This window comes from Sminthopsis crassicaudata, chromosome 3 (assembly GCF_048593235.1).
Source record: "Sminthopsis crassicaudata isolate SCR6 chromosome 3, ASM4859323v1, whole genome shotgun sequence".
NCBI lineage: Eukaryota > Metazoa > Chordata > Mammalia > Dasyuromorphia > Dasyuridae > Sminthopsis > Sminthopsis crassicaudata.
The window spans coordinates 578,013,298-578,033,027 of record NC_133619.1 but is presented as its reverse complement, the minus strand read 5'-3'; the positions used below and the strand labels follow the sequence as shown (position 1 = coordinate 578,033,027).

Here is a 19,730-nt window from a genome sequence, read left to right as displayed (position 1 = left end):
CTAGCTGTGTGCCTCTGGGCAAGTCACTTAACCCCAATTGCCTCAGCAAAATAAATAAATAAATAAATAAATAAATTAATTAAAATAAACAAATAGATAAATGAACAAATAAATAAAATAAGGATAAAAACTTGTCCCTCAAATAAATGTAGTGAGAGTATTTTTTTGAAGGTAGAGAAATAATTGAGGCTGAAGGGAATTGTAGTCTCCTACCAAATGACATACAATAATTTTTAGAGTTTGAGAAGTTAAGGCTAAAAAAAGTGATAAACCAAACAATTTGGATACTATAAGAAGATGAAATAAGGACTGCTGGTTTCATAATTGTCTGAAAGGTAATTTCATGAATTTTACTTCATAAGGGAAAGTTGAGTCACTGACCACTAGGTCCTGACTTTAGGCTTTGAGGTAGGGTTTTTGTGAGGCTCAGATAAGATAATGGATATAAAGTACTGTGCAAACTTTAAAGTGCTATACAAATGCAGATATCATTATTATAATTACCCTACAGTTGCTAGGCTTCCATTCTGGTGATGACTTCATTTCTTGAGCCTTCTACTACCTTCCTACTGAGCTCAAGCAGGAATGTTTATAGGGTGACACAGGGATGTGCTGGTAGATATTTAACAAATGGGCTATCCAGGAAAACCAAACCAAAACATCTATACATGCACTTTTAACTTTCGTCTGAATTATTAATGCTTTATTAAGTCTGAATACCCAACAACAAAAAAATCAAGTCCTAATTTTTAGAGATTGAAGTATAACACAGAAAACTTAACAATTAGCTCTCTCAATCACGTTAGAGCTGGTTCGAGCATGACCTTGGACTGAAGGTAGTTGAAAATTCAGTCATGAAGAAGCTGAATTAAAAAGGCAGCAGCAGAGTCAGTTTACAGGAAGATTTCTACCATGATACATTTATTAATTCAGTTATCAAGATAACTAAAAATATCTCATGCACTGTTTTTCAGGTTTATGCTTTGTTCTAAGTAGATACAATCAGTGTTGAGATAAACAGAAAGACAGGATGTTTATGGTTGAGTTGTTGGCAACCTCATGTAGAAAGAAGAAACTAGAAGAGAAGATTTTCAAAGCAATACAATTATTAGTGATGATGCTGAATATCTTTTTTTTTTAACTATTGCATTTTGATAATAGTATAAGGCACTATTGTGGTGGAAATTCATGAGTTTTTTGGACACTTTGAAGGTAGAAGTATGTCAGTATTTAATTGAGCCAAAAATTTAAATATGCCTCAAAAATTCAAACATGTCATCTAAAAGCAGAATGTTACTATTAATGTTGCCCTTTTTATTATTTTTTATCCCTATTGATTGCTACCTCAGGGCTGACTACACCCAATCCATTAAAATTATCATAGTCAAAGGATACATATCATTTGAAAACAATATCTCAATTAATTACACTGAGTCAAATAATTAGGTGTCTGTTTTAATAATTATTTATAAAATGGTTTTATCTTAAGCACATAGAGTATTGTGAGTATTCAAGAAATATTTTTTGAATAAATGAACTTTTTAGCTCTTGGGTTAAATGAATAATATTGGTAAAAAGATGGAACCTATTATATGACTGGTATAGTTAATGCTCTGGTGGGGGCTGGGAAGATGGAGGCAGAGAATTCTTTCTCTTAATATAGGTTGGCACTTCTGCAGTTGAGTTTTATAGGTATCTAGAGTTCAATTTTTTAAATTGTGGGTCATGATCTGATAAAGGGTCTTATAACTGAGTGTGGAGGTTGAAAAATTATAATTTATTAATAATAAATGTTTGATTTATATACCTATATTCTATACCTATATACCTGGGGTCACATAAAAATTTCTCAGATGAAAAGGGCAGAAAAGTTTTAGAAGCCTTGGTCTCAAGCTCTAGAAATTAGGTGACTTTCCCAGAGTCACATATCTAGTATGTGTCAGAGGCAGGATTTAAGCCTAATACCTAAAATTGCCATCATCTTCTTATTGATGTTGTTACTGTTCTTTTTCTTCTTCTTCTGTAAGTACTCTCAGTTAGAAATTGTGGATGACTTTCAAACCATCTCTCTGTCGTAAACCAAGTTGCCTTTTAAATACAAATGATAGAAAGATTTAAATGTCTTGACTGAAGGACCTTGTGTTCTTTTGTCTTCTATCACTGCTGGTTTTAAACATTTTTATATCTTTTTCATTGATTTTTATGATGTTATTTTTTTTTTGGTCCACATTTCATTACTTAGTACTATATATTGTTCATAGATATACATAATGACCTGTCAAAGTGGGCAATTGTCATTCCCATTTATTTAGAAAGTAATGTAATGTGGAAATTTCAACCACAAATAATAGAGCTGCCCAGACATAAAGCTTTGGTGGAGTCTGCAGTGAACTATTCAGCCTCAGGGACATGCCCTCTGTACACATGAAAATAATTATAAAAATTGCTTGCATTGTCCTATAATTAGTTCTCTCTTAATTATTATAATGGCAGAATGGAAAGAGGTGGGTAATAGTGCTTATAGAGTTTCCCAAATAAAGTTACACATTTCCAACAGAATAGGAGGAAGCAGTCTCTCATGATTCAGGGGCTATTAAAAAGCATATGTGATTGTGTGTGTGTGTATGTGTGTGTGTGTGTGTGTGTGTGTGTGTGTGTGTGTGTGTGTGTGTTTGTGTGTGTGTGTGTGTGTGTACACAGAAGAATACTCCTAAAGGTTTCCTTTTGTTGATCTTATATAATGAAAACAACAGAAATTAATTCATGTTTCTTCAATCTTTTTTTTAGTTCAACTTATATCAACAAAGATTTATTAAGTATCTACCATGGGCCAGGCATTGTGTTAGATACTGGGGAAACAAAAATAAAAATGAAAGCAATATGTGGTCCAAAAGACAGTGTCTTCCATATGTTTTATGTAGCACAACATGGGAACACATGAAATGATTATAATTATAATTAGTCTCCACTAGAGAGGCAGTATGGTTTTGTGGACAGAGTACTTACTGGTCTTGAAACCTGGAAATCCTGGTCAAGACCTGTTTCTGGCCCATGCTGGCTCTTTAACCTGTCAGTGCTGTATGAAGATATCTAAGATGCTAAATTGCAGGTGCCAACCTGCGTTGGTGGGGAATCTTCCCTTGCCTGGTTGTTCCTGTAATCAGCAAAATTACAGGGACAGTACCTGACCCTACTCCAATCTCCACTAAAATCCTATGCTGATGCCTCATTATGGCACGGAGGCAGGTAGTGTCAGGAAGGAACTTGCTTGGGTAGTTCTTACTGAATAGAGAAGACTTTAGCCTGGTGTCATTGAATCATAAGGTTATATGTATATATATATATATATATATATATATATATATATATATATATATATATATATATATATATATATATATATATATTGACCCATAAGAGACCTCAGAGGCCATCTAATTTTGATTTTAAATTCATCGCTTCTTCCACTGGACCATACTTATCCAAGGAAGAGCTAGCTAAATTTATAAAAAACACATCACAAAAAGATTTTCTACTAGATGAAGATTATTGTTTTTGGAGGGTGAGTGATTAGAAGAGGCATAGAACTTCAGTTCAGTCTATCATCTTATGGTCTTATGAATCCATGCAGATTGCTTGCCAAGGCATCAAAATGTTTTCCCACCACCACCACCATCACCACCATCTTTTCCTCCTCCACTTCCCCCTTCTCCTTTTCTTCTTCCCCCTGCTTATTTTCTTCCTCCCTCTCCTTTTTCTTTTCCTCCTCCATCTTTTCCTCTTTTTCCTCCTCCCCCTCCTCTTCCTCTTCTTCCTTCTATCCTCACCTTCTCTTCCTCTTCTCCTCTTCCTCCTCCTCCAATTCCTCCTCCTTATCCTCAGTTGAGAAAACTAAGAGTAATGTACAATAAATCTTGAAAGGTAGGCTGGAGTCAGATTGTGAAGGGTTTTACATGCTAGGCTAAGACATTTGTTTTGTTTCTATAGACAATGGAGAGTAAATGAACTTTCTTAAGCATGGGAATGGGTGGTTATTTGTGGAAAGACAGATTGAAGAAGGGGGCAGACTCAGAGCTCTGATTGGTAGTCCTTCATAGTTTGAAAAAAAAAGTTAGGAGAGGATTTTTTTTTGAGGTGTTGGATAAGAGAGAAGAGGAAACTATGGCTTACCTATGAATATGGCCATGTATATATGTAATGGGAGCTTGCTTTGCATGTACTTAGGTCTTTTGATGTGGATGCACTGCTCCTGGGGAATGGCTTAGATAATTTTCTATGTACTACATTCCCTGTTCAAAGTCCAAAACTCACCTTGGGCAACAGTTCTGGGCACATTAGATTCACAGGGATTCTCTTCCAGCCATTTATTGGCTATAATATTCTGCCTAGGAACCTATCCAAGCTCATTATGGTTCAAATTTCCAGATTCAGTGGAGATTGTCACTTACACTTAGAAACTGAGAAGAACAAGCAAAATGGAATAAGACAACATTCCAAGTCTATTTGCTGGAATCACAAGATAAAAGAGAGACAGGAGAAGGAAATTGTTTACTTCTTTAAATGGTTAAATTATGTATACCAAAGAATTGTTTTAAAAATAAATTTCTTTATTATTTATTATAAGTAAATATTTGGTTTGGATGCTTATTTTACATACCTCTATATCTAGAGTCATGCAAAAATTTCTTGGGTGAAAATGGATTGTGAGTGGAAAAAGTTTAAGCATCCCTCTTGTAGGGGACTTGAGCTCCAACATACTTTTTTTTTTTAATTATAGCTTTTTATTTACAAGATATATGCATGGGTAATTTTTCAGCATTGACAATTGTAAAACCTTTTGTTCCAACTTTTCCCCTCCTTCCCCCCCACCCTTTCTTCCAGATGGCAGGTTGACCAATACATGTTAAATATGTTAAAGTATAAGTTAAATACAATATATGTATACATGTCCAAACAGTTATTTTGCTGTACAAAAAGAATCAGACTTTGAAATAGTATGCAATTAGCCTGTGAAGGAAATAAAAAAATTCAGATGGACAAAAATAGAGGGATTGGGAATTCTATGTAGTGGTTCATAGTCCTCTCCCAGAGTTCTTTCGCTGGGTGCAGCTGGTTCAGTTCATTAGTGCTCTATTGGAATTGATTTGGTTCACCTCATTGTTGAAGAGGGCCAATTCATCAGGATTGATTATCATATAGTATTGTTGTCCAACATACTTTTTTCAACTGTGTTTTCTATTATTCACCTACATTCTCAAGCTACCTTACTCTGCATGAAACATTCTTCTCAGGCTTTCCTCATGATAGAATGTTGTTCCATCACTCCTTCTGTCAAAACCCTATTCATTCAGTCATTCTTTTTTTTTTCTTTTTTTTTTTATTAAAGCTTTTTATTTTTCAAAACATATTCATGGATAATTCTTCGACATTAACCCTAGCAAAATCTTGTGTCCAATTCCCCTCTTCCCTTCTCCAACCTTCTCGCCTTGATGGCAAATAGTCCAATATATGTTAAACATGGTAGAAATATATGTTAAATCCAATACATGCATACATATTTATACAATTATCTTGCCGCACAAGAAAAATCAAATCAAACCAGAAAACAAAATGAGAAAGAAAATGAAATGAAAGTAAACAACAAAAAGAGGGAAAATGTTATGTTGTGAACCACACTCATTTCCCATAGTCCTCTCTCTGCGTGTAGATGGCTCTCTTCATCACAAGATCATTGGAAATGGTTGATTCAGGCATTCCTTCACATAAATATTCATTCAAGAGATATTTATTAGATACCTACTGAATGCAGAGCCTTGCCCTGGGAGCTAAGGGAGATATAGATTTAAGATTAAAGACAGTTTTAGCCCTCATGGAATCTCAGATCATCTAAGACATAGCTCATATACTACCTTTTAAAATTCAACAGTGCCATCTTTTAGGTCCAGCACTCTATCCACTGTGCCACCTGGCTAGCCTTGCACTTAGTAAATGTTTAATAAATGGTTTTCTTTTTGAACTGAATTCAATAATAAGATATTCTTAACTTCATTACATGTTCTTAAGTCTAATGATTCAATTTAACAGGCTTTCATATTAGTTTAGGTGTTGCAAAAGGAAGAACAAACAACCATTTATTAAATTTTCAAGGCAGTGTATCTTTATGAGGTTTTTCCTGAACTTCTCAGTAGTTATTGAGTCTCTCTCTCCCTATGTGAGCCTCTCTTGTCTAGCTGCCTTTCTTGTGGCATTTATCATTTTCTGCTTGAATTGGAGTGATTTGTGTGCTTGAGCTTTTCTTCCTATTAAATGTGAAAACTCCCGGGAAAGGGACTGTTTTATTCCTGCCTGTATTCTCTGTTGCACTTAGAATCATGCCTTACACTTTAATATTCAGTCATATATGACTTTTCATGACCATTTTTGCAATTTTCTTGGTAAAGATACATGAATAATATTCCATTTCCTTCTCCAGAATATTTACAGTTGAGAAAATTGAAATAAACAGGATTAAGTGACTTGCCCAGGATCACACAGCTAGTAAGTGATTGAGACTATATTTCAATTAAGGAATTCCTGACTCCAGGTCCAGCACTCTATCCACTCATTGTGCCTCCTGGCTAGCCTTGCACTTAGTAAATGTTTAATAAATGGTTTTCTTTTTGAACTGAATTCAATAATAAGATATTATTTTTAACTTCATTACATGTTCTTAAATCTAGTTTAAGAAAAATAAATTAGATTAGAAAGGATTAGAAAGATAAATTCTCTGTTCCTCATTGAATTCTAACCTTAGCTTTGCCACTTCTGCATGTGTAACTTTGAGCAAGTCATTTTTCTTCTCATGACCTCAGTTTCCTTAACAGTAAAATGAAAAGCATGGACTAGGTGACTTATAAGACCCTTTCCAGCTCTAAATTTATAATCTTCATGTTGCTTAATCTCATCTGTCTTGTTCCAGCAAACATTTTTCTTTGTCTCTTTATAACTATCTAGAATGTGTCTGTTTTTACTATTAAGTCTTTCACATGGTGAAGAGCACAATATTTTAGTCTTAAGATTCCAATGTGACTGAAATAAGTTCTGAATTATGTCTTATATTGGAAATCTCGTATAAAGGTTGGAAAGTTGTGAGTTATTACTGAATTTAGTACTTCTTGGACCCACTTTTGACTCATTTTCTTGTTCTTAGTGATTTCAAGATTGGAAGTCAGTGACATGGAGTAATGTTAGATAATGTTAGTAATAATAATTAATACTGTTACTCAGGAACTGCGATCTTACTTAAATTGTCAAATGAAGACTGTCATACTATTCATGTGAATGTATCAGATTGATATGTAGGTTATTTTAGAAATATTCCATTCAGCAAATGCCACTTGTGATCAAAGAAACTTGAAGTGTTTAGTCAAAGAAAGTAAGCTTTAAGATGCTTGAATAGCATCATCTTTTCCCCTTTTCTTCATTTCCGCTCCCCCTCACACTCTCCCTCATAGACTCTAGAACTTAATATATTTTATTAAATAAGCTTACAAAAATATACATAAAGGTACAAATGAGTAATAGTAACTGGCATCTATATAATTCCTTCAAATTTACAAAGCATTTTGTAGATGCTAACTTCCCATTACTACTGGTCTGGGGAAGGGTAGGAAGAAAACAATCATGGGCTCAGTGTTTCTGTTGTGCCCTTAAAATTTCTGTAGGTGCGAAAATGCCTTAATTTCATTATTGTAGAAAACTCTGCCAATTTAGATTGCAAGTATTCTGCAACATAATACTAAGATGTTAAGTGCCTGGACTATAGTTGCTCTTGCAGTATCAGGGATAGAATTAAAATCTAGTTCTATCTGAACACAAGTATGGCCTTATGGCTCAATGTCACCCATTGCTCATTTTCTACAGCCCTTGCCCTAAGAATAATTTCTACAATTTAAAAATAAATTTTTGTATAAATATAAATATATTGGAATATATATTACATATAATATATATTACATAAACATAAATAAGTATTTATGTTCTCAATATCAACAAAATTACAAGCCTAGTTCCTATCTCCTCATTTCTATATCTTCAAAATTTTATACAACATGGTATAGCAAAAGAGAAACATTCATAGGATTTCATTTCCCATGGTGCCTGCGGCTCAGGGATAATTATTTATAAGGAGTAATTCCTTGGATTTCATTTATCAAGAAGCTATATGTCTGGGAACATAATGACAAAATCACCAGGAGAAGACTATAATTAGTGGGCAGTCTTCTGGAATGATGAAAAAAGTTTAAAAAATAGTGAGGCTATAAAACAAGGTTCAGTGGAGCTAGAGAAAATCTAGCTGGGCTATGTTGGTAGTGAAAAAGTATAAGGGACCATGTTGGTCAAGCTGCAATGGTGTTCTCAAATCCAGGAGTCCAGACATCCCTTGAAGCTATAGAGTTCTATATTAATTAATCTGAGGGAAAAATGTCTATTCCTTATTGTTTCTTTCATTCTTTCCACCAGCATAGGAAAGAGAGCTTCCTTATACCTGATTTCTATAGAAAAAATGCTGAATTGTATATTAAGCTCAAGATGATGCTACTATTTGATTTCTCATTGTTTTTTTGCCCTGTTATTCTATGTCAAAAACGTTTTGACTATTTGAAGTAAAGGTCCTACTAGGTCTTTTAGAAACTATGTAGTAGAATGGAAGGCTCAAGCTGTGTTTGCATAATTAATTATAAATACACCAAATACCCAATATCACCAAATGAATGAAATGAAATGGATAGCAGAAACTGATAAGTCTCTTCACCATTTTTAAGTTTCTTCAACTCAAAGAACCCTCATTCCAATTGCTTCTAAATTTACCCAGTAATTGTAATACCATGATCACAAAGGCAGTTTCCTCAAAGAGAGACTTATCCATTGCACTGCAGATATGTTGAATCTTGTGATTTTCCAGACTATCAAAAATCATTGCTGCTGTTGTTGTTCAGATCTTTGAAGAGATAAGAGGCCCTAACGTAGACAATGAAGCTTTTTCTCCTCCAGAAAGAGGCACAATTACAGTAATCATCACACAGTAGGTGGCCAGTACTTGACTCAAACTCACAAATTTACTACCAGAAAGTTCATTTCTCAGGATGACTGATCATTAACCCGTGCTGAAGGAATAGAATAGAAAATAACCAAGTCTAAGCCAAGAACAGTCTCATTCTAAGTAAGCTCATGTTCTCACTATCCCTTTGCTTATAACCACTATTGAATTTGTAGGGTGGGGGAGATGGAGGGAAACACTGGATGCATTCCAAAAGAGAGAACGATTTCTCTTTAGCTCTTCTCATAATGGAGAATGGACCACTTTTTCTGGTTCAGTTAAAATTCATTTTCAATATAACCTCACAGTCACAGAGCCCAGTGAGAAGCTGCTGCATCATTTCAATGAATACTTTATTAAGTAGCCAGAGCACATATGCACAGTAGGGGACCATATTGCATGTCTAGCTTTATAAAAAAGGTCTCAGTCTTGCAGATCAGAAAGTTCCACATAAAATATAAAATGAGAGAATTTGACAAAGTTAATCTCTAAGCTATCTTCCAAATCTCAGATTCTGTGATAAATTACTTTAATTATTTTCATGTATTTTTGCTATTTGTCATTTCTTGAATGTCCCAATACTTTCAACTCCAAAATTGCTCACTAACTCTAGGTTTGATATGGGGTATCTGGTGAATTTATAATAATGCAAACATAGCTTGAGCCTTCTACTCTACTTCCTAGTCTCTAATAGACCTGGTAGACCCTTAAGTGAAACAATTAAAGTATTTGAGACAGAATAGCAGGATGGTTAGTACATGCTTATTTTGTGTCTTAAACATTTTCTTTGGTTGAGAAAATAAAGTTGACCTATACTTAATACCTATAATATATGTCTAGTAGCTTTTTGAGAAGGAAACTATCTACCATTTTTAGAGAGACATGAATTATATACCTAAGCTTTGCTTTTTGAGAAATTATCTCCAGAGTTAATGAAACAGAAAGACTGAGAAAAGTATGGCCTTTCCCTTGGGAGTCAGGGTTCCACAGCATGAACCCACATGTGGAGCAAAGTCCCCACTTCCTTGCTTACCAGCTAGTTACTTAAATCAATTTTATGTAATTAGGTTCCAAAAAGTAAAGTGACTTGCCCAAGATTATGCATCAGGTCAGGATTAGATTCGAGGTTTTGAAATAAAATTTCTAGACTCTTTTAAAGACTCCGTCCAATAAAACAAGTACAATCATTTTATCAGGAAAACAAAAGAAAATGTTTCCTCTCTAAATAATATGGAACTTTTTAGTTGTAGCCTGAGATGGGTTGTTGCCATTATCATAAACACCCCGCAATTCCTATGAGGGGATTCTTCCTTTAGAAATGTTTACTTATATTACAAAACAAACCATGCAAACCTGTGCTTAAGCAAACAGTATTCCCTCAAGGATTTGCTGTGGTCTGTGTTTTGTAAACATATGTTCAGAACAACACTAACCAGGATCAAATGACGCCATCATTTCAATTAAAAAATTCCTGGAAATGACAAACCTTTTGTTTGTGGTTTAAGTCCTTGAATCCTTAAATCTCTCTAACTAACTGCATTAGGGTCTGGAAGGGCACCGAGACACTGCTGGAGTTAATGGAATAGATTTGGTGCGAATTTAAAAAAAGGGCAGCAGAGGGCGATATTGCTATACATTTAATTCCCTCAGCAGCAATCTGGAAATTGTTTTCATTGCTCTTCAAAAACAATCATTCTTTAGTTCTCTGATTGCCTATTTAAAACAAACAAACAAAAAAAATTAAACAGGTCAATTTTCTTTTCTCCACTAAATTTTTATTTAAATATTTTCAAATGAGATATTATGTGTAATGCACCTTGCAAACCTTTAAATACTTTATAAATATTAATAATGATATTGATGACTAGAATAGGGATTTCTAGTGTCATGGATCCCTTTGGCAGTCCTCTGACAGAATGATGTTATATGTAAAATAAAACACGAAGAATTACACAGGAAAAAAAATTATTAAAAAACAATTAAGCAAAAATGCTAAAAAAAAATTATGGATCCTTTGCTCTAGTGGTATCTTAAAGATGATCCTGTATCATTAAGGCTTTTATACATTTATGATTGAATGAGATAATATTTGTAAAGCTACATAGCCCAGTGTCTGGCACTTAGTCGGTGCTATATAAAAGCTGTTTTCTTTCCCCTTCTCAATTCAGTTCTAGTTTTCACAGATCCTACCAAGCTAGAAAATATTAAAATGTAGACCTGACGATAGATTGCGTAATTGTCATAGGACCAACCTTCCTAAATTTGGCAAGACCATTTGGTGTAGTGAAAAGAAGAATATATTTGGAATCACATCACTGATAACTGTAATGAGGTGGTTACTGATCTGGAGCCAGACATCTTGGAGAATGAAGTCAAGTGGGACTCAAGAAGCATTGCTAATAATAAAGTTAGTGAAGGTGATAGAATTCTGACTGCTATTAAAAACCCTAAATATGTTGCTATTAAAGTGCTATACTCAATATGCCAGAAAATCTGGAAAATATAACAGATTCTGCTAGATTGGAAAAGATCAGTTTACATCCCAATCCTAAGGAAGGACAACGCCAAAGAATGTTCAAATTATTGAACAATTGCACTCATTTCACATGCCAGCAAGACCATGCTTAATAAGAGTCTGCAAGTTAGAATTCAGCAATATGTCAACTAAGAATTACCAGAAGAACAGGTTGATTTTTGAAGAGGCAGAGGAACTAGAGACCAAATTGCCAGTATTTATTAGATTGTGAAGGAAGCAAAGGAGCCCCAGAAAAACGTCTACTTCGGCTTCCTTGACTACACTAAAACTTTTTACTGTGTGGATCACAACAAAATATGTCAAATCCTCAAAGAGGTAAAAGTATCAGATCATCTTACTTGGTCTCTTGAGGAACCTGTATATGGGACAAGAAGCAATACTTAGAAGTGAATGTGGAACAACTGATTGGTTTAAGATTGGAAAATGAATATCACAAAGATATATATCATCACTTTATTTATTTAACTTATATGCAGAGTACAGCATGTGGAATGCTTGACTAATGAATCAAAAGCCAGAATTAAGATTGTGGGCAGAAACAGCAGCAGTCTGAGATCTGCCATTTTGAAGGCAGAAAGTGAAGCAGTATTAAGAAACCTCTTGATGAGGGTGAAAGAGAAAGTATAAAAGCTGGCTTAAAACTTAACATCAAAAGAACTAAAATCTTGGCAAGTAGTCATCACTTTGAGGCAAATAGGGAGAGAAGAAATGGAAACACTATCAGATTTTATATTCTTGAATTTAAAGATTACCATAAGTGGTAACTGCAGTCATGAACTTAAAAGAAACTTGCTTCATAATGAGAAGACAGTACTTATTGGAAAAAACTTTGATATTGGGAAAGATTGAAGGCAAAGGAAAACAGGGAAGAAAACACAGGATGAGAGGGATAGATTGTATAATGGAAACAATGAACATGGACTTAGACTTTGAGAGAGAGTGGATGATAGAAGGGTCTGGTGTGCTATGGTCCATAAGGTTAAGAAGAATGAGACAAGACTGAATATATAACAATATATAACATGAATATATAACAATATATAACTGAATATATAACAATAACAAAACATTTGGAATTGAAGGTCCTGAGCTCAAATATCATTTCAGTCAAATATGGCCTCGAGAAAGTAATTAATTTTTTTGGGCCTCACTTTACTTATTTGTAAAATTAGTTATTGTTCAGTCATTTCAGTCATGTCCAACTCTCTGTGGTTGCATTTGGTGTTTTCCTGGCAAAAATTTGCCATTTGCCATTTCCTTTTTTTAGCTCATTTTACAGATGAGGAATCTAAGGCAAATAAGGTTAAGTGACTTGTCCAGGCTCATACAACTAGTAAATGTCTGAGACCATATTGATCTTAAAAAGATCAATCTTTGTGATCCCAGGCCCAGTCTTCTAGTTACTACTACCTAATTGCCCATGTAAAATGAGAGGTTTAATTAAATGAAACCTAATGTCTTTTCTAACTCTCAGATTATCATCTTATGACTAGGCTGGCCAAAACTAATGAATATTTTGGACCTAGAAACTCTAGAAGAACATCTTAAACTGTTCACTTCATGGTCACCAATGATTTCTGAATTATACAATAATAAAATTTCAATAGTCTTTTCATAGTTCTCATCATTCCTGATCTCTGAAGTTTGACACTACTGATCTATAAATTCTCTTCTTATGCTTCCACAATGAGATTCTTTCCCGCTTTTCCTCCTACCTGTTTGACTGTCTTTTTGCTGGATCATTATCTATGTAGCTTATAAATTGTGTGCCCCAAGGCTCTCTTCTTGACTGTCATCCCGTTTCAATGGATCTCTCTATTTTCTTGGGTTCAACTATCATCTTTATAAATTCTGATTCCCAAATGATTCCCAAATCTACATATTCACTTGCCATCTTGCTCCTAGACATCTACCTCACATCATCATCAATTTTCTTAGCTACACAGATTAACAATCATCTAGTCATTCTTGATTCTTTATTGTCTCTTGTTCCTATATTGAATCAACTGATAAATCTTATTAATTATCTCTTCACAGTAATTCTTGCATCTATTTTCTTTTCTCCACTTATAATGACTACCCCTCAAACTTAAATCTACAGCACCTCTTGGTCTAGGTTATTGTAATACCCTCCTAATTGGTCTCTTTGTCCCTCCTTCAGTTTCTTATATCCTCATAGCTACCAAGTTGATATTCCTAAAGCATAGGGCAGACTATGTCCTTCTCCTCATGAATAAGCTTTATCTCCTTATTATAGATAGAATACAATATTAGCTTCTTTGATTGATATTTAAAATCCTTTACAGTATGGTTCCAATTTATCTTTCATAAGGTCATGCATTCATACCTGGAAGAGATCTTAAGGGCCAGTGAATATAACTCCCTCATTTACAGGAAAAATTCCCTGAGATTTTGATTGACTTAACTATGATTACATAGTACATTTTTAAGGTAGTATTTGAACTCAGGTCTCCTTGACTCCAAAATTACACTTTCTAGTCTGATTTCACATTACTGTCTCCCTTGAACACCATAATAGCAGCCTTTTCAACTTGAAGCTCTCCTAGCACTAATTGCATTTCCTGCCTCTAGACAAAGATATGAAGACAGAGAATGCTTTTCTTTTTCTCCCTACATCTTTTGGAATCCCTACATCTCTTTAAGACTTGGTCCAAATGTTACCTCCTACAAAAGGTTTTTTCTGATGCCTTTAGTTATTTGTTTTCTAATCTGAAATTACATTGCATTTCTTTTGATAGAATTAAAATATTTATTTATTTACTTTATTTTTAATTTATGGAATAAAACAAGCGTTTCCTTAACAAAGTGTAATATTTATGTCTATATTATTGTCTTCTAGCAGGGAGATGGGCAGTCTTGCTCTGATGGACAATGATTGTTTCTTTTTATGTTTACATCTCCAGAGTTTAGTATGATAATTGGCAAGTAGTAGGTTTTTTATCATTTGCTGATTGATTAATTACTAAGCTATAGAAAAATTAAGCTCTGTGTCAATGGAAAGAGGACCCAAAGTGATGATATCACTGGCCTATAAAAGTATTTTTTATTGCATATGTGAAAATCTACAAGTTGTTTTAATCATTTTTTGGTGAGTTTGTTTGTTTTGAATTTTCTTTTTTTTTCTTTTTTCTTTTTTTTTTTTAGGCTGGGGTTAAGTGACTTGCCTAGGGTCACACAGTTAGGAAGTGTTAAGTGTCTGAGACCAGATTTGAACTCATGTCCTCCTGAATTCAAGGCTGGTGCTCTATCCACTGCGCCATCTAGCTGCCCCATTGTTTTGAATTTTCAGTGAGGTAAAATAAAGATATACTATATTTCATCTACATTGTTGGCCTAAGTACTTGCTTAGGAGCTGAAGGTTCTTTCCTCTTTTCTACAGAAACCTAGACAGAAAAATTAAATTATGATGATCCTGGGGAAATGTGGTGAGGAAGGATCCAAACCATAGATTGATTTTTGAAAAACCATCCCAAGACTAAATAAAGTCTGAGTAAATCAAGAACTGTAGTTCTGAGCCATAAGTTACAATAAGATCCCACTTTCCTATGTGTAAGTAAAATCAGCAATTCTCAGATTTTTTTATTTCAGAATCTCTTTACAATTTAAAAAGTTATTGAGTTCTGAAAGAGCTTTTGTTTATGCATGATATATCATTATATGTATATGTGTGTACACATATTGATATTTACTACATTGGAAATTAAAATGGATGAATTTTAAAAGTATTTATTAATATATTTAAAATAACAGTAACAAACCAATTACATGTTAACATAAATACTGTTTTAAATGGAAAGAATAATGCGTTTTCCAAAACAAAAAACCTTAGTGACAGAAATGACCTCGTTTCATAGAAAATGGCTAGATTCTCCTATGTGCTTCGATATTAAATCTCTTATGGTGCATCATTTTAGTTGAAATATGTGAAGAAAATTTTACCTCACACAGCTATATAGTTGGACAAGGGAGGAGCAGTTTAACAGGCAAGTAATGTCAATATAGATATGAAAATAGTTTGACCCTGTAGACTACTTAAAAATTCTCAAGGACCTTAAGAATAGTATTTTTAGAACCAGAAGATTTTATTTATATATGTGGGTAGTATATATTTCTTAAAAATCAAATTTATCTAAGATAGTTTAAGCAACTAGGATTCTATAGTCTAATTATAAGTAATCAAATCCTACTTAAAAATTCTCTTTGGAGAGAAATGTTCATTTCACAAGATGATTGGTATCACTGCCTGAGAAGGATTTTTGAGATGCTCTTTTAAGTAAAGAATGTATGGGACCAAAGAGGCAACAGATGTGAAGGAATAACACTTTTTTATATGCTTAATTGCAGAAGGAATGTTGGTACTATCTTGAGTCTCTGAAGATAAAAGCAATTCCTTAGGAGACTGACAGTTAGCAGAAACAAATAGTTTCCTTCAGTTGGAAATGCAGAACTCTAGAGCCTCAAACTAAATGGAATTTACTAGCACCATTAAAATACTATAGCTATATCTTTCTACTGAGGGTCAATTGTACTAGCACACACTAACTCATTCATTTCTTTTTCCTATGTCTTTGATAGATCCTGATCACCATATCCAAAGTGGATTACATGGTGAGTCACAGTTGTCAGGAAAGTATACAGAAGGAATGACCAATTGTAGAAGCTTATGGATTTACTAGTGTAGCAAGTGAAAACAAAAAAGACTTCATTATTGTATAATTTCATCACATTACCATAGCCTACTGATGAATCTGGTTTTTCATAAATTTCTCCCCATTCCAATGCATCTTTCATTCAGCTCTCAAAGTAATTTTCCTAAAGTCCAGGTCTGACCATGTCACCCACTTGCTCAGGGAGTTCCATTGGCTCCCTATCACATAAAGGATCAAATACTAAGTCCTCTGCTTGTCATCAAAATCCCTTTAGGCATCTCTCCCACCTTCTATTTGGAGAGGATTGAGAATGGGTAGTAGAGAATACCTGGATCTTCCATTTAAGGAGGGCTCTGAGGGGAGCCACCTAATCATTTTTCATTTATCTGAACTCCTGTGGACCTCATCATACTTCATTGCTTATGTTCTCTCCTCCTCCCTTTCAGCTTTTTATGTGCTGTTTTCCCCAAATTACTTATGTGTGGGTAGGGATTGTCTTTTCCCTCACTTTGTATCTACAGGGTTTAGCATGGTGCTTGGTACATAGTAGATAATAGAATATATTTATTGATAGACAATTTTATTATCTGATTTCTTTCTACCTTTGCAGCCTTTTATAAACTTTATTTCCATACATGCACTCTTATAAGCCAGCCTCCTTGCTATTCCTTGCACATGATATTTAATTTCCTAATTCTGCTTCTTTGCTCTGGCTGACTTCCATGACAAATGCTCTCTTCTTTCAACCCTGCCCCCAGGTTCCAGACTCAGCTCCAAATCCATCTTCCAGAGGAAACCTTTCTTGGTCCCCTATCTCTTCATCTTAGATCTTTTCTCTGAAATTTCTTTCATTTACTCTGTATCTATTGGTCTATACATGGTAATTTAAATGTGTTCCCTAATGGAATGTTCTCTCGTGATTAGCATAGTACCCAGCATATAGTAAATATTTAATAAATGCTTGATGACTGACTTAGTTTCCTTTGGAAATTAAAGTGATACAGACCTTAATTTTACTGGTGTGGAAACTATATCTAATGATTAAAATTGACAACTGATTGTCATTTTTTAACTTTAAAAAGCTGCCTGGAAACTTGATATCAGTTGGCTTACCAAACATATGGCAGGTCTTGAACTCAGGTTTTCCTCATTCTAAGACTAGACCTCTATATGTTAGATCATACTGCATTTCTCATAGACATTATAAATTGAGCCACTTCCATTTAAATTGATTTAGAAAGATTCTGAAGATCCCCTAATGGAATGAGATACCAGACACTGAGATTCTTTCTTAAACTAAACTGCTGAGCATTCAAACTCTACTGCAGATAATACAACTAGTAGACTTTCCATGTTGTTTAAATGCCAAATATATGCTTGCCTAAAAGACTATTTAATGGAGAACTTGCACAAGGTAGTCAGAAAGAGCAATATAAGGACACTCTCAAGGTCTTTCTCTTTTTTGCTTTTTATTATCAAAATATATACATGGATAATTTTCAACATTCACTCTTACAAAGCCCTTAATGTTTTGCATGCCATGTGGCTGTAATATTAATGTTTTGCTTCTTTATAAGTTACTATTAATTTTTTTCCATTTTAAATTCTAATAGCTGTATGCTAAAAAGGATTTCTAGGATAAGCTGCTGTGGTATTGTAATTGGATTTGCAGTTTGAGGACCTTGACCTCTCTGGAACCCTAAAGACCACACTTTGAAAAACATTGGGTAATATTTGTATACATAGATAATGTGTGTTTTTTTTTCTAGAGCTAATCTTCTATAAGTAATAGGACTTTTTGTAAATCACCTTACCATTCTGAGACTCACCTTGCACATCTAATAAAGTCAAACAGAATAGTTGCATCTCATTAAAATACACAGAGATTAAAATATGCGCTTAAAGTGATATTATTTTATTTTATTTATTTTATACACATATTTTTTATTTTAATAATAAAGCATATTCATGGCTTGGGTTTTTGAATTATAGCTACAACTGAGGAAAGCCTCTAAACCCAAATATTTAAGAGCAGTAATAGTAGAATAAATGCATGCTCCTTATGCATATAAAAGTAACCTATAGGAATCTAATTCAAAACCTTACATAGTTCACTTTAATATATGGCAGATCACAAAAAAAAGACTCTCAGTGAAAACTATGCAGCTGATATCTATTCTCTTTATCCCTGGAATGTTGAGGAAATCAGAGCTTAGTCACTTTAGGGTGAACTAGGTTGTTTCTTTGCAGTTTAAGTCTACAAATCCTCTCCCAGAATTATCATTTAGGCTGATAGCATTCTACACAAAGACTATTCTGCCAAAGAACATAGGACAATATAAGACTCTCAAAAAAGAGGAACACTGATAGTTGTTTCCTCTATTTTAGATACTTTTATGGCTTATGGATGGATCCCATATCCTCAGAGGGTTAGTCCAAAAATTTCCTATTAGCATTGGTACCAAAAAAGGCCCCTTTTGACATCTGATATCATCTCTTGGGCTATGAGATCCAGTCTTTTTCTAGGGTATTAGAAATTTTTATTTTATGATCCCCATCAGATCTCAGTACCTCCAGCTATTTCTTCTGCTAGGTATACCTCCTGATCAACTTAAAGCATAAACATTTATTTTGGTTACAATCTTGTACATATATAGCTATTGCTTTTTATCATTGCAGTCTTAACCAGAGGGAGATCCTCTTTCTCACAATGGACAATCATTTGTGCCTCTAATAATTGGTATAAACTCTAAAGAGACAGACAATCCAAAAGAATCTGATACCTGGTTGTATTTTTCATTATCTTATAGAATCTCTGCTTTGTTTTATTTAACAAATCTTAAATAAAATCATCCATGGCTCTGAGGACTTTCAATCTTACCTGATTCATCATTTTGAACATCTGAATTTTCTTCTTTTTGCTCAATTTGTTTCTTCTTCTTTTAATAATATTCCATTATCTGCCATCTTTGTGTTTGCACAAGATGACTTTTCTCAATGTCAAACTCTTCTACCTTTGTATCTATTTTTTCAGCCCTTTGGTTTGTCTCTTATTCAATGAAAACCACTATGTGTTTTATCTGCTTTTGGATGCCCATGTCACTGAGAGCCATGGTGACAGCAGAAATGGAGACTGGCAACCTCTGAGGACAGCAAAGGAGAAAGCAGATAAGTGACATACTTTTAGAGACAATTGGGCGTCAATTTTTGCACAGGCTGTCCCTCACATCTGGAGTGCACTCTTCTCACGTTTGCCTCTGAGAATTCCTAGCTTCAGTCAAAGCTCAATTAGTACCCTTATTTAGATAGGCAACCTTTCTTATCTTTCTGATCCTTAGTGCTTCCCCCTTCAGTTATTTCTATTTAGTTATATCTTAACTGTTCTATCCCTCAGTAGATTGCAAACCTTTGAAGATAGAGGCTACTTTGCTTTTTGTCTTTATAT

General features: G+C 34.1%; 1 pseudogene; it reads right to left on the bottom strand.

Annotated features, from left to right (window-relative positions):
• Positions 1 to 18,715: 18,715 nt before the first annotated feature.
• Positions 18,716 to 19,398, bottom strand: LOC141559832 (V-type proton ATPase subunit E 1-like; annotated as a pseudogene).
• Between the last annotated feature and the right edge of the window lie 332 nt (positions 19,399 to 19,730).